Genomic DNA, 14,157 nt, shown 5'->3' on the forward strand with positions numbered 1-14,157 from the left:
TGTTTCAACTGGCATTTCTGCTATGTGGAATTCGAAAAATGCCACCTCACCGTATTGTGGCATCCACTATTACTCCTAAATGCCAGAATTCCGTAGCATATTCAGCTCGAACGCAACTGCAACGCACTTGTGTTATTTTTGTTGTGCTGCTTGCCACTGCCACTTAGCGTATTCTCGGCCTTGTTCATTGTACGGCATGCTAACATACATAAGCATAATGAGGATGTTTTGCGTCTAGCATGGCGATTTGCTGCAAGACGTGGCGTTCACTGCAGAATGCTGCAGGTTCTTTGCATCCATAATCGCAGCGTTGTCTAGAAGAAGCGCGTTGCAAGTTGCCAAACTCGTTTTGCGCAACTCAGTTGCCGTTCTCCGTCTCGAAATGCGTATCTGCGTCAATATGTTTTGTTGTGCAGCCATCATTTCAAGCTGAGATTTTTATGTACTTCCCTCCCCTGCGCGCTCTTTGTATTGCTTCTGTCCTTCTTCCAACATTCTTGTAATTGAACGCACTTGAATTTGGGTTTTGTTCGAATTTTTATCTTAATTGGTTCGATTTTGACTATATGCTAAACGTGTGTTCTTTGTAGAAGCAAATATGACCTGTAACTTACGCTGCCGTACTGGAGTAGTCACCGATCGGAAAGTAGTCTTGTATATTATTAATGTTTAATATTCCCCATGTACATTTCGGTTGGAATAATAGTTCTAGAGAGTTGTCGAACAGCAGTTTCTTTGTTGTTTTTTTAAACTGGCGTTGAGTATTGTCCGTTATGTGACTAATATAACTGTTTCTAAGTACTCCCTCAAGATTAAAGCAATATGACATCCATAATAGATATGAAAAACAAGAAAAAACGTTAACTTCGGTTGCACCTCAGCTGTAATACCCTTCACAAATATAAAAGATTCCTTAGAAGAACTTGTTTCCGATCGTTCAACTTGTATGACAGCAATATGCTTTAGTGATTCGTTCTGCACAATTTCTTCGGAGATTCCATTATTGCTTTGGAAATAACTCGTGAAGATGTCAAATGAAAAAGTTTTCCATACTAAAACTTGATTCCCATTTTTCAGTTTATATGGCAGCTATATGCTATAGGGGTGTCTTATCGGACGGACATAGCTAAATCAACTGAGCTCATTATACTGATCATTTATGTATATATTTTATAGGGTCTCCGAGGTTTTCTTTTTGGTGTTAAAAACTTCATGGCAAACCTAATATATCTTGTTCAAGGTATAATAGTTACGCGTTTTCTTAAACCGATATAGCTAGGTTATCTGTTCTTAATCCATTTTCATATTTTCTTTAATTTTTGAACTCATTACAAGTGTCATTTATCGTGTGTGCGGTGTGACTGTGGGGTTCACTCTGCAAACTGTGGTAAGTGTATTGAATCTACTTATAATATTTCGTTATCCTTCATAGAAACGGTAATATAGTAATAGTAGCTGTCTTCGAATCGCCATTTCTCTGCTCTTGTCAAAAAATTTACATATAAAAGCAAGAACAATGTTATCGAGTTTGATTGAAATAAGATAGTATGCTGGTGCGAGTATCGCATTGAAATGGTATAACCATGCCATTTTCAATACTAACAAGTTTTATCATTCCTATTTTAGCCTAGTTATACCATTGCGAATGAGTCAAGTGGCAAATTATTTAAAGTTTTTTTTTTTTTGTAATAAAGTATAGTTCTATTGTATATAGAGAATTTCGAGACTTGGTAATAGTTTCCTAATGTTGATCTTTCTTCCAAAATGACTTTTATTGAGACTTTCGAAAAAATGGTCATAACGACCTGTAGGAGTCAACAAAAGAAAGTGTTGAAGAAGTATTTTAGTTTAGGTTTCGGAGAATACTATCATGCCTTTTTTATTCAAAAATGCCAACTTTATTAACGATATTATATTCGTCAACATATTACAATTACATTTACAGAATACTTTAAGGTGGCATTGCGTTTTGTAGAGAATAGCTTTCATCCTCTAAATATAAATAGGTGTTTATATTTTGTGTTAAGGAGGTTCAAAATATTGAAGGCTCACGGTAGCTAGCAGCTTGTTTAAATATGTATATACAATTTAAATTTATCTAAATTAAATTCTTCTAAATTAAATTCATTTAAATTAAGATCATTGAATAAAATTCTGCAAAGGAAAAAACAGAGCAAAATAAAACTTTGCGTTAAGCTCTTACCAAAATTTCTCCCAAAAGACAAACATAAGTGAATTGTAATCACGACACAACACATTGCACAGCGCTGCCTAAGAACTCTCATTGCTGCGGCAGGCAGCAGCAGATCTAGACTTTGCCTCAAAGCCGTTTGATGCTGCAACTTTATTGTTATGCTCAAATTGCATTGCTGACAAGTGAACGTGGCATTACTGCTGGCCCGACGCAAAGCGAATGCACTCAGTTGTTGCGGGTTCATGGTCAAAATAGACGCCGCCGTCCCTTTGCCTCCCTAGCGTTGGCTGGCTGGCTGGCTGCTGGCTTTCGCGAAGTTTCACTGGCAAGAACAGCAAAAGTGGCAGCACGATTTTCTTCCGCTTTACCACTCGATGTGGAGTGTGTTCGCTGAGAGTGTGCATGCAACCACAAACACTTGAACATGCAACAATTAGCGTTTACATGCAATTTCGTACCGGCGTTGAGCACAGCTTTGGTACTTCTTTTCCTTTTCCTTTACTTTTTTCTTTTATTTTCTTTTCTTCCTCCGCAAATAAGTGATGATTATTTTACTTGCGTAATGCTTTTGTTTTACGCGTATTTCCACGCTCTGCTTATTTCAAAGAGAATTATTTTAGATCACACTTATTTTCTATGTGTGTGTGTGTGTGTGTTTTAGTGCACTTAAATGGTGGCAACCACAAAAAGCTGGCTGGCAAAAGCGGTCGGTTACCATGCAACTTGTAACATGGCAAGAATGTTGCACGAAAGGTAGTGCATAATAATCATTACTACACATTATTGGAATTTAGTGGTTTCTTACTTTACTTACCTTGGCCATGGCCGTCGCTGCGCTGCGCCGCGTCAACAGGCTGGCGGTGGAGTGTGCGCTTGCACTGCTGCCACCAACGCGCTGTCGGCCATAACCAGTTAGCACGGCAATGGCGACATGCAACAGTACACAATCACACATATGCCGGCATGTTTATGAGCACTAAGGTGGTTCTTAAGTCTCAACTGAGCGATTCTTTATAGCTCTAGCCGATCTCTGGCAATAGATCGTTCATATATAGTTTTTAATACCGATTAGAGGCGCTTAAGGCGTGGCACACAGTGATTAAAAAACTAAAATTACCCTGATCTTCATTGATTTTCATCAACAAGTACACAAGATCTTTTCTTAATGCCGAAGATCCGAAATCGTACAGTTGTGCAACGAGCTTCACTTGTCTTCCCCCACAATTTACTTGTTATACGATATCTTCTATGTTTATTTCGATTTTATAGTTTTTTTTACTAAGAATCGCCCTAATGTGTAGTACATTAGGTGGATTGTATCAATGCGTTTGCTACGAAAAGACTTGAGTTATTTAAAAATCTTTACTTCATGATGCACTGCGTTCGTGGTTCTATCTATAGGTAGGTATTTGTGGCAAGTACGAGTAGCCGAGCATGTCGACTCATTGCTGCTGTAGTCAACAAAGCATAAACCCAATTCCACAAATCGAAAACTTCGCCTTGTCGTGCGCAGCAGTGCAAGAAGTGTGGAGAATTCGAAAGAAATCAGAAAGTGGCAACTATATGTGGCAGGGTCTTAATTGCGCTGCATATCCACACAGTGTAAATATTTGCAAATAACTAGTCGTTTTTACTCATTATATTTCATGTTTATAGCGAAATTTTGCACTGTGCAACACACACTCACGCACACACAAACAGACGCGTGCTTAACCAGAAGTCACAACGGCTGGTTGCACCAATAAAAATGCGGTTGGTTTGCTTTATGGTTGTGTCTTTGCTTCATGCGCCTCGTTCGGCACTCACTTGCAATGACAAGTAAGCTGCCATAAGCTACGTGCAACATGCACGAGCAGTTGACTCGTATATTGCAGTTAGAAGCGGAGAATCACAGTTGGAAGCAGCAAATGTAATAGTTGAAATCAAGATATGGCAAGATGGTGGCATCATTGACTGTGTGGCAATAATGCTGTTTCTAACTCACTCACTTGCTGATGTCACCATGAGCATTGCTGCCGGATAGTGTGTTGTTGTTATGTCTTTTTCCAGCTTAGTTGTCTTTCTTAAGCCATTTGGACTTTGCTGATGACTTAACACTATCTCTGTTCTTATTTTTTTTTACTGATTTATGTGTTGTTGCCGTCAGGAAAGATCATATATATGATGATATACGTACACCAACTCGGTTTTTCTTCACCAGTTTTATGGTATGGAGCGCTATTTCTGCTTTAAAACTAGCTTAACCGACACAGTGTATAGTTTTGGCCTTTTAAACTGCAATTCCTATAATTTTTAATGTTGCCACTTTTTTAGAAACACTTATTTATTCACAAACATTTGTCGAAATTTGCGGTTTCCTTGCGTCCTTATATCGTCTTTAGGAGACAAGACACTTCGATGAAAAATTCTACCGAAATAGCAACAAATATACATTTTTTAATGAACATACTACGGTGGCCTTACGGAAATCGCATGGATTGCATATGGCCAGTAATTCATCATACCGGCGGTTCTCTCAATCTTCTAACTTTCAGAATGTTGTGCTTTATGGTCCGCTTGGGCTGTGTCGCTGGTATTAGAATTACTCTTAATATATTTGTGGCGTTTACTCATAATCATCATCATCAATAGCTGAGCCAAACCTTTAGCATTTTCAGCTTTTCGGTCTAATGATGTTTTACCCTGAACATAGTAAATTTGTTACACACCTTGTAACACCCAAAAGAAAACGTCGGAGACCCTATAAAGTTTATACATATATATAAATGAACAGCGCGACGACCTAAGTCAATTTAGCCATGTCGCTCTGTCTGTCCTTCAGTCAATATATACGCGCACTAGTCCCTCTAGTCTGAAAGTTTGAGCATGTCCTTTTCTATCCAAGAAGCTGCTCATATGTCGGAATCGTTGATATCGGACCACTACAGGATTAAGCTGCCATACAAACTAGTCGATCAAAATCAAGTCCTTCCTTTGAAAACTTTTTTATTTGACTAGATATTTTCACAATGCTTAGCGTACTTTGTTATCCAGGGCAATGCTATAATCTCCGAATATGTTGTTTACAACGGATCAGCAACAATGACAGTTATCATTCAAATCGACCGATCAAAATCAAGATACAAATGTTTTCATACACTTTTATGCTATAAGAAATGCACCTTTGAAGGCTATTATAGTTTCGTTGCAGCCGAAAGTGACTTTTTTTCTAGTTTTATCTTTCAGCAGCCTTAAATTCTTAGAAATTAGTGAGAGCGGGGATATAGCGAAGTTATGCACCATTTCTAGGTATTTGTCAAAGCTGTCCTCCCTCTAAGTGCACAAAGTTTAAAGTTGTCCAGCTAATGGAGCGCCTTAAAAGTTCTATAACACTGCTTATGCGCAAAATTTGTCAAAAAATTATCCCACTGTAAACTGAAACGACTACCAATAAGTGGTCGTGACATGAAAGTCTATTACTGCCCCCGTAACCTTAAGTATTTAAATTTTACTATTGCACCATAATGAAAATTGGAGGGTCGCCGCGAAATAATTTCACTCACTTTTATGCTCGTATTTTTTTTTTTGTAATTTTTTTTTTTGTAATTTTTTTTTTTTTTTTTTGTTGCTTTACGCTTGAAATCTTCGAGACGAACGACTTTTTAATACCACTTTTTATATGCTCTCTCTCTTCGCTCGTTGCAGGTAAGCTTGATAGCCAGCCCAGTCGACGTAAGCCGCCCGTATCTCGAGCTGGGCAAATGCGAGTGAGCGGTTGTTGCATTGCATGTAACTGTATTTATGTTTCACTTATTTATTTATTTAGTTGCATAAAAATACGTATAAATATCCTTGAAATGAGTACGCAAATAATTTTATGGGCAACAGAAAAATACAATAACAACAGCAGCGTGGTAACTGCGTGTTGTGTGTATGAGTTTGCTGCTTATGTTTGTTGCATTGATGGTTCGTTGGCGGTGGGGTGACTGCTGCGTTGTTGTAACTGCTGCTCGCATTTATGCAAACAAATTAAGCGGAAATCGCATAAATCGCTCGCAACTACAACTGCTGCTGAATCAATAACAATTTTATGTACAAACGAAACGATGTCGTCGATATAGTCGATGGCGTGGAGCTGACGATTGCGCTTACGGTGTTGCTGTTACGGTTGTTGGCAATGAAGTGGGTGGCGCTGGCGCTTGCATTGGTGGTAGTTGGTGAATAGGCGCTGTTAGCAAGAAGCCGATGTGTATTTTTATTGAGGCTGAGCGATTCTGCTGTGAGCGTAGCTATTAGGTCACCTGACATGTTTTGGGGCGACGCGACGGATTGTAGGTTTATTGACGATATCATCTGTTAAATTCATTTGACGCTATTTTAAATTGCATTTAATGCTGATATAGCAAGTTTTTTTTTTGTTTCACAAGTAAAAATATGTGGCAGCATTGGAGATTGGCTTAAAAACACATGCATAAATATAAATAAATATATTCAAGAAAATCCGCGCGCATAACAAGAGCTAAGCCATCGAGTGTCATCGCTTCCAATTTAGATGTCATTAAGTTATTAAACTTTATATCCACTTGGGTTGGTACAGTCTAGCTAGCGAGCGGCCACTAGAATATGTGCGCCCAAATACATGCCTCACTCTTCGTCTAGTATTACGCGCTGTTAGCATTTCCACCTGCAGGAAATCACCATAATCCGTACAAATGTAAATACGCAAAAGCGCGCTCGTTTTGCTGCCTGCTTTAGGAAATGAAAAATTTACAATAAAAATTGCAGCAAACAAAAAAAGTGAAATGAAATCGCAAAAAATATATATAGAATTGCGCAAAAAATTTTCGTCCCGGAAAATGGAGAAAAACGGCGTGCAAAATGTTTCAAATGGAGATAAAAACTTTGCGCTGCAACAACAGCAAAAAAAGCACCAATGTGTGCGCGGTTCAGTGGCGATGGCGTAGGTGGCGACGCGATTTGCTGATTGAGCGCATCGAACGGCTGTGGAACGCGGCCCGGCTGGCTATCTGTGGCAATGTTTTGCTGGGGGTCAGTAGTTTTCGCAATACCACTTCATCCATGCCATTTCGTGCAATTCACTTTCGATGCGTTCTCATGTAAATCTGTGGTAATCCTATTGAAAACGGATACCATGCGCGCATACCAATATACGCCCACTTGCACAACAATACAGCAGCATACAAAAGTAAATGTACTGCGCGCCCTGCCTCGTCAAGCTGAACGCTATCGAAATCGTTGCAGCGTGGCGGGGCGCGCGTCTTTCACAATTCCCGCGTAGTGATGCCGCTTTGCTGACTTCATGCGCTGTCATTTTAGCGCGCGATGAGTCTGTTGTGCTGTCATCGCGCGCTTTGCCACGCTGCAGCGCACTGATTACAATGCGAACACATTGGCGCTTTGTTATTCGTGTAGTCATCATATGGTGTCCTGTTGTCGTCCCCCTTAGTCCTTTAGTCATGTAGTCGAATCATGTATTTATATAACCATTTGTTATTTTTCCACCAGTTTATTTTTATTTAATTTCTTTTTTCTTCTTTAATTTGCGTTCATTTTCATACACCTCGCGCAGTTTGTGTCCAAGCTTTTATTTTGTGAGATTTGTATTTTGTTCTGTTGCCTTTTTAATAGTTAAATCGCTGCTTCGTTTGGCTGGCTTAGTTGTTGCAAATGTTCGGAAACGCAGGTAAAATGGCAGAAAAATATAGTGGAAGAATGATTGGAAATGCGCGTTGTAAACTTTAATTGGTATTAGAATAAAATTGGACATGAGGTTTAGTATGACTCGCGCATATTTTTTAATGGACTTTGGCTATGACTCTGTGGGACCATTATGTAAATTATATAAAATAATTCTTTGCTGAAATATAACATGATTAATTTAGATATCACAAAAAAGCCATAATATAAGCCCTTCAGGGATTATATATAAAAATTGTACTGTCAATATTGTTATAAAAGCATATACACGTGATGTTGTTAATATTCTTAAATATCTTAAAAAATCTGATTAAAATAATCTCTTTAAAGCGGAGGTTTCAGATATACTACTGCGTTTAAGTGACAACCCTGTCTTATTATATTATTAAATTTAAAAATACTCCGGATTTGAACTCTCAATAGACTTTTTTTCCTTAAAATCAAGTTACTGTCTTTCAATAAAATATATATTGAAATATCTCGCAAACTATGATACTGATTTTGACTATCATCTCAGCTATATTTTCAGAATTTGATTAAATTTTGGCTGTTCCAACAGCTTTCTTACCTGTGAGGAGACTCTAGATCTCTGTTGGATTTAATGAAAATCAAAAATTGGTTCGTGGTCAAAAATGTCACGAGGCAACTGTTGTTAAAAATGTCTTTTGATCCGAACAAGGATCGGAAGGTAGTTTTGCCCAGTGACATTGCGCTCCTCTAACCTTGATTATCACCAATGGCAAAATTATGCGGGTTTTATTAACTTTTTGCATGATACGAATACATTGAAAGGCAACTACCTTCGACTACTAAGAAATGGTAGTTAAATATGGTACAATAAGGGCCTCATGCCAAAGATGATAATATACGAGTATATACCGTTACGTCAGATAGTGGATAATGGATTTTGTTCTACAAGTACTCGAGAGGGGGATTTTTGTGTGCAATGCTCTACTGGATCCCCATATACGTATACATTATATAATATATAGGTTAAGCATAAGGTAGTGTTTTAAGTTGCCGAACCACTGCAGTATATATCAAGCAGAGGTCTTTGATATTGGGAAAGCGGCGGAGCTAGCCTCTAATGCATCAGCAGGCAACTCCAGAGTTAACAACTACGTAGGCAGCCAAGCAACAATCAAGACAGTAACCTCGTATCGCATATCAGCCAGAAGTACTGAGTGCCAAGCCACAAAGGCAAGATTGCTGAGAGTGCGGTATGGCTGTCATCTGATAACCTGACCGACATTTGTAAATCCATGCATAGTCTTTACGACGATCTGGACAAGACCATGGCATGTAAGATTAAAATTCGATGAAATGATTTTTCAGAATGTAAAACTGTAAAGGTCATTTGCAAAACGGTTGATCAAAAATAGGAACATGATTGAAATACCCACTGGTCACAGTCTGGTGGCGGCATACGCCTGCAGAATGAGGCTGACAGATTGAGATGACAGCAGGAAATGTCAAGAGCAAGACACCAGGAAAACAATGGAGCATCTCTTATAGACTTGTCCCGCACTTGCAACGCAACGTTTCAAATATTTGGGCGCCTCACGGTATGAAACACTGGAAGAGATGTCGATAGTGAGGTCACGTCAAGCGTAGACATCCGGAAGGATGACTACTTTTCATGAACCATGTAACCGCACTCCATCTGGCATCGCTAAGGACTAAAACTGGTCAACCAGACTAACCTAATATATGTATACCATATAATCAGTAGTAAGAGATTTATGAAAAGAGTTTCGTGCAATTGAAATACAGGATGTAATACGAAGCAGAACTTTTGTTAAATTATCCTTGTTTCTAGTTACTATTATTTTGTCAAATTATGTTATTTATAGAGTGCTTTCTTCTTATCGCGAGTACTGAACTACTATATTAATAGAAAATTAAGATTATGTCTAAAATACCAATCACTCAGCGACTTGTCTTTCGTTATTCCTATATTTTCATTCAAATTCAAACAAAAATGTTAACGTTTTTTTTAATAATACTATGCGAGAGCTTAGAAAGCTACCGACTCATACCAAATAGCTTAAAAAGCTTCGGCGCGCCATATCTGCAAGTGTGAAAGCTGCGTTTGCTCTGCTTTATGTAAAACAACCCCTGATAGATAACAGGCAATATAGGTAACGGTAATCTACCCCAACTGTTTTATATTTCTCCAGCTGTTCTTGGAGGGGCGCGTATTTTTACTGCGACTGCGTACTTATCATTCGGAGTAAATCGTTGATAGCGCCACACGTTCGGGTGATATTCGGTGGGTTAGTGAAGGGTGGCGCGCTGCGAAGGCTTACGTGTTGGTTGTTCAGCATGTTGCTTTGCATTTGTGGTGGGGTGGCATGAGTGCGGGCATACTCACCTGTGCTGCGCTGCTTTCCCCTGCGATAGCCGACCTCACCGAGTGAGTTCGGGGTTGTGTGTGTATGTGCGTGCGTGCTTGTGTTTTGTCGTCGGAAATGTGCAAGCAGGTGTAACAATTATTTTCTCGTTGATTTTTCTTTGACGCATGTGCTTCTATTGACGTTTGTACGGGTGTGTGTATTTGTGTGTGTGCTGTTGAACAGTTAGCTGCGTATGTATGCCTCTCGCTCGCACCTACTATCTGCGCTATCTGTCTCGGTTATTTGGCAGTAATATTATTACGCCAACAATAACAATGAACGCAACGGCACGGCAACGATAACGACAACGACAACGACAAGCATCAATAGCTGGCAAGCGGGTGGGTAGTAGCATAAGCGTGTTAGCACACAATGCGCTCGTTTTGTCGTTTTTGTTAGACGATGCGATGCAATGCGATGCGGCACGAAGGTGAAAGCCGAGCAGCGGCTAACTATGCTGCTGGTACTGGTACCGTTAGCGCTACAATGGGTGCAACCCCCATGCATGGCCAAGCGAACATGCCGTCTAATGGGAAATGCTCGGTTTTCCGACAGCCACACGGCAACAACGCGGCAGCGGAGTAACATTGCGGCGCGGCGCGGTGTGGCACTGTTGAAGCTATGACGCATGCGATAATTTCGAGACCAACCGGCCGTGCTTTCTGAAAAGTGGGTTGCCGCGTGCATTGGGGGTTAGGTGAAATGATAGTCGCTGTCATGAATTCTGTTACTGTGTGTTGAATGCCAATGCTTTCCCTCTCGTTGGCAATTGAGCAGATGTAAGACCAGCAGCTATGTTATGCGGGTGGACTTGAACAACAGTAGATAGCTTTCTTTCGATTTGTTGTTAATTTAACTGTACATTTCACCGCTGTTATCTTATCTGTTGAATTGGCAGGCGCGCTAAAGTGTTGTGAAGTTAGAAATACGTTACTAGTTTCAACTTTATTTAATGAACAAAATTAATATATTATTTTAACTCCAATAATTGAAACTTTATAAAAAAATGTTGTAACCTGAAACCGTGTGTTCGAAATGATGTTTCCAAATTATTAGTCATTTATATGCTCAATATTAAATGGAGGATTTCACATTTTTCGAAACTCTGTGTTTATCTTTGAGTTAGGAAAGGTCTAGCGGTAACGACCTTTAAGAAAAATGTCAATATAAAGTAAGTTTACACTTTCAAATTTTTTGTTTTAATGTACTCAAATGAAACATCGTTTACGAATTTTTAATTTTAGCTTATAAAACAGGGCTAAAAGTTGTAGAAAAGGTATGAACACAAAGTTATTAGAATCATTTATTTTCCAAAATACAGACCTTTTCCTTAATTAATAAAGTTAAAGCAAAATAAATTTCTGCCAAAAGTTTTCAAAATAATAAATTCTCTAATTCTATTCAACCAATTTTTCGCCGTCAATATGTCTTCCCCAATTCTAATTCTATATAGTTATGCCATAACTCGAAAATATATAGGGATATAAAATTTATTATTTTCAATAAATGGATGTCGTAAAATGTCATGCTTAGAAATAAAGTCTATGACATTAAAACTGTTATTAACCCTAAGTGCATCGCGTTAGGTCACATCGACCCTAAAGTAATCGCTATGCGATTATTTTGTGTGATGTAGTAGTATAAAGAATACTCCGAGCTCGACAACTCGTAGGGGAACCGCTTGTTTTCCAATTTTTAGAGCTTTTTAATTTAAATTTTATAAGAAAAAAATAGGCACTAAGTTAGCCGAATCGAGTGATTTATATTAACTTAATTTGGCATGCTTCGTCGCTGCATTTCACTAAGCTGACAAATATTGGAAATACTGAAGTGAAGTGAATCAACACTTATTTACATTTTGAGATAATATGATACAAGCCCTATTAAAAAAAAAGTAGTTGGAATATTTCAAAGTTTTCGTATTTACTCTCTAAATATCGTTTTTGTTGTACTCCCATATGGTACAGTGACATGTCTTTGTACACGGTTAAGGCCACATGCTAACTCTAAACTCCTGTTTCAAAATTCAGCGTTCGTTGTTTTGTTGTTGAAAATAATTAAATAGTGCCTTCAATATCACAGAAAGTGTGTGAAATTCCATTTACAAATTGGCACTACTGCCTAGGGCTGCTCTAGTCTACAACACAGTCTAATTGTCATGAAACCAGCAAATGAATCAATGAAGATGATGAGTACAAATATTGGAATACCATTTCGAACAAGAAGTCGGCGAATATGATTTAGAACCAGAAACAGTTTACGGATAAAAGGCAAGAGTTGTGCCATCTTTTGTGCCTTTGTTGTCACGGAATGGCACGCGGAGGCGCAGCGGCGTAGAGAAGAAAGAGCCAGAGCTCTAAACAAGCCGCTGTCGCTGTGTGAAGTTATTGTTTAGCGCATAAGACAATAATGAGCATCAGGTAAGACCGCAGTCAACAACCTGTGCGAATCGCAGAGAACAACAAAGGAATCGCAGTTCGCACACCTGAAGTTGAGCGCGAAGTAGGAAGATAAGAGAAATGTGCGACAATGAATGCTCTTCGCTCATTTTAGGAGCATAATTTGGTGCACTCCGAAAAGGCGAATGAGCACAACGACGAAAGTGGAGAAGTAGAGGAGAATATTTTGAAACCACCGGCTCAAGAGTAGAACCGAGCTGAAAGCAAACGTCGTCATCATCAACGTCGTCGCACACCGGAAGGTGTACGAGCGTAGAAACGAAATAAAGCAAGAACAAATGTTAAAGAGTGTGGCGACTGGAGGAGGATGCACGGGAAACGCAGAGGCATGTGGATGTGATGCCTTCGACTTTAAAGTCGTGCATGTGGATACCGATGATGAAGAACGAACACATACATATACATACACATAGATCCACACTTACGCGCAATGTTGGTTTGAAGAGAGTCGCTAAAGCCGAATCAGTACACCAAATAGGCAAGCAAGCAAGCAAGGCAGGCAGATGACACAATACCCGACTGTATGCGCTCATTTGCGTGGTGTCGGTGTTGGTGTTGGTGGCACACATGAAACGAATACATACGAAAGTGTGGCGCACGAGCGTAGCAACGAATTCAACAGATTCAAAAGCCGAACTCCGAATGCAAAAATTGGTATATTACCTTAGAATGCCAGTCGTTCTTACTTCAGTCTTCGTACAGTCTTTGCTTTAACCCGTTCCAATTCTGTCCGCCGTCGCTCTATATTAAATAATAACAAAAATAACAACAACAAAAATAAACAAAATAATATCACAAACGACAACCATAACGAGTATCGCATCTAAAAAAAAACAAAAAAGAAATCAAAATAAAATACAAAAACAAAACCAGCAATAGCAGCAGGAAAACTACGAACAAAAATCACGATATTCTAATATATCCAAACAGCAGTGGCGAAACTATCAACAAGCGCTTAAGAGCAGCACGCAACAGGAGTGGTTGTGGAGTGAAGCAGCAACAGCAATAGCAACAGTGTGTCTCAGTGTTATCAACAACATTGCCGCCTTCGTCACCGCGCGCAACAACGTCTCGCTCCAGCACTGCGTCGCGCTCCGTACAGACGTCGCCGTCACCGTCGCCGTTGAAGTCAGCGCCAAAGTCGAAGTCACAGTCAAGCGTCAGCAGTCGAACGTCAAAATACGACAACAACGACAACGACGGAGAAGGCAGAAGACTCTGCAAAACGCACACAAAATTTCAATATCCAAATCAAAGTTGCGTTCAAATCGAACACGGCCGCAATAGTAGCAACACCGTAGCATCGTAACACGCGGACTCGACACTCGAGATAGCAAACCTTACCACTTACCACTCACTAGTGCAGTTCTAACTACGTCGTCGACGTGCACCATACGTTCGCAGTTATCAA

At 39.4% G+C, this 14,157-nt stretch overlaps 1 protein-coding gene and 1 pseudogene across 10 annotated transcripts in view; both read left to right on the forward strand.

Moving 5' to 3' along the window:
* The window catches only part of heph (polypyrimidine tract-binding protein 1 heph), a 366,239-nt gene that overhangs the window by 139,533 nt on the left and 212,549 nt on the right, over nt 1-14,157 (forward strand). The window lies entirely within an intron of this gene.
* LOC138857273 (uncharacterized) lies at nt 8,550-9,505 on the forward strand (annotated as a pseudogene).

This window comes from Bactrocera oleae, chromosome 2 (genome assembly GCF_042242935.1).
Source record: "Bactrocera oleae isolate idBacOlea1 chromosome 2, idBacOlea1, whole genome shotgun sequence".
Lineage (NCBI taxonomy): Eukaryota > Metazoa > Arthropoda > Insecta > Diptera > Tephritidae > Bactrocera > Bactrocera oleae.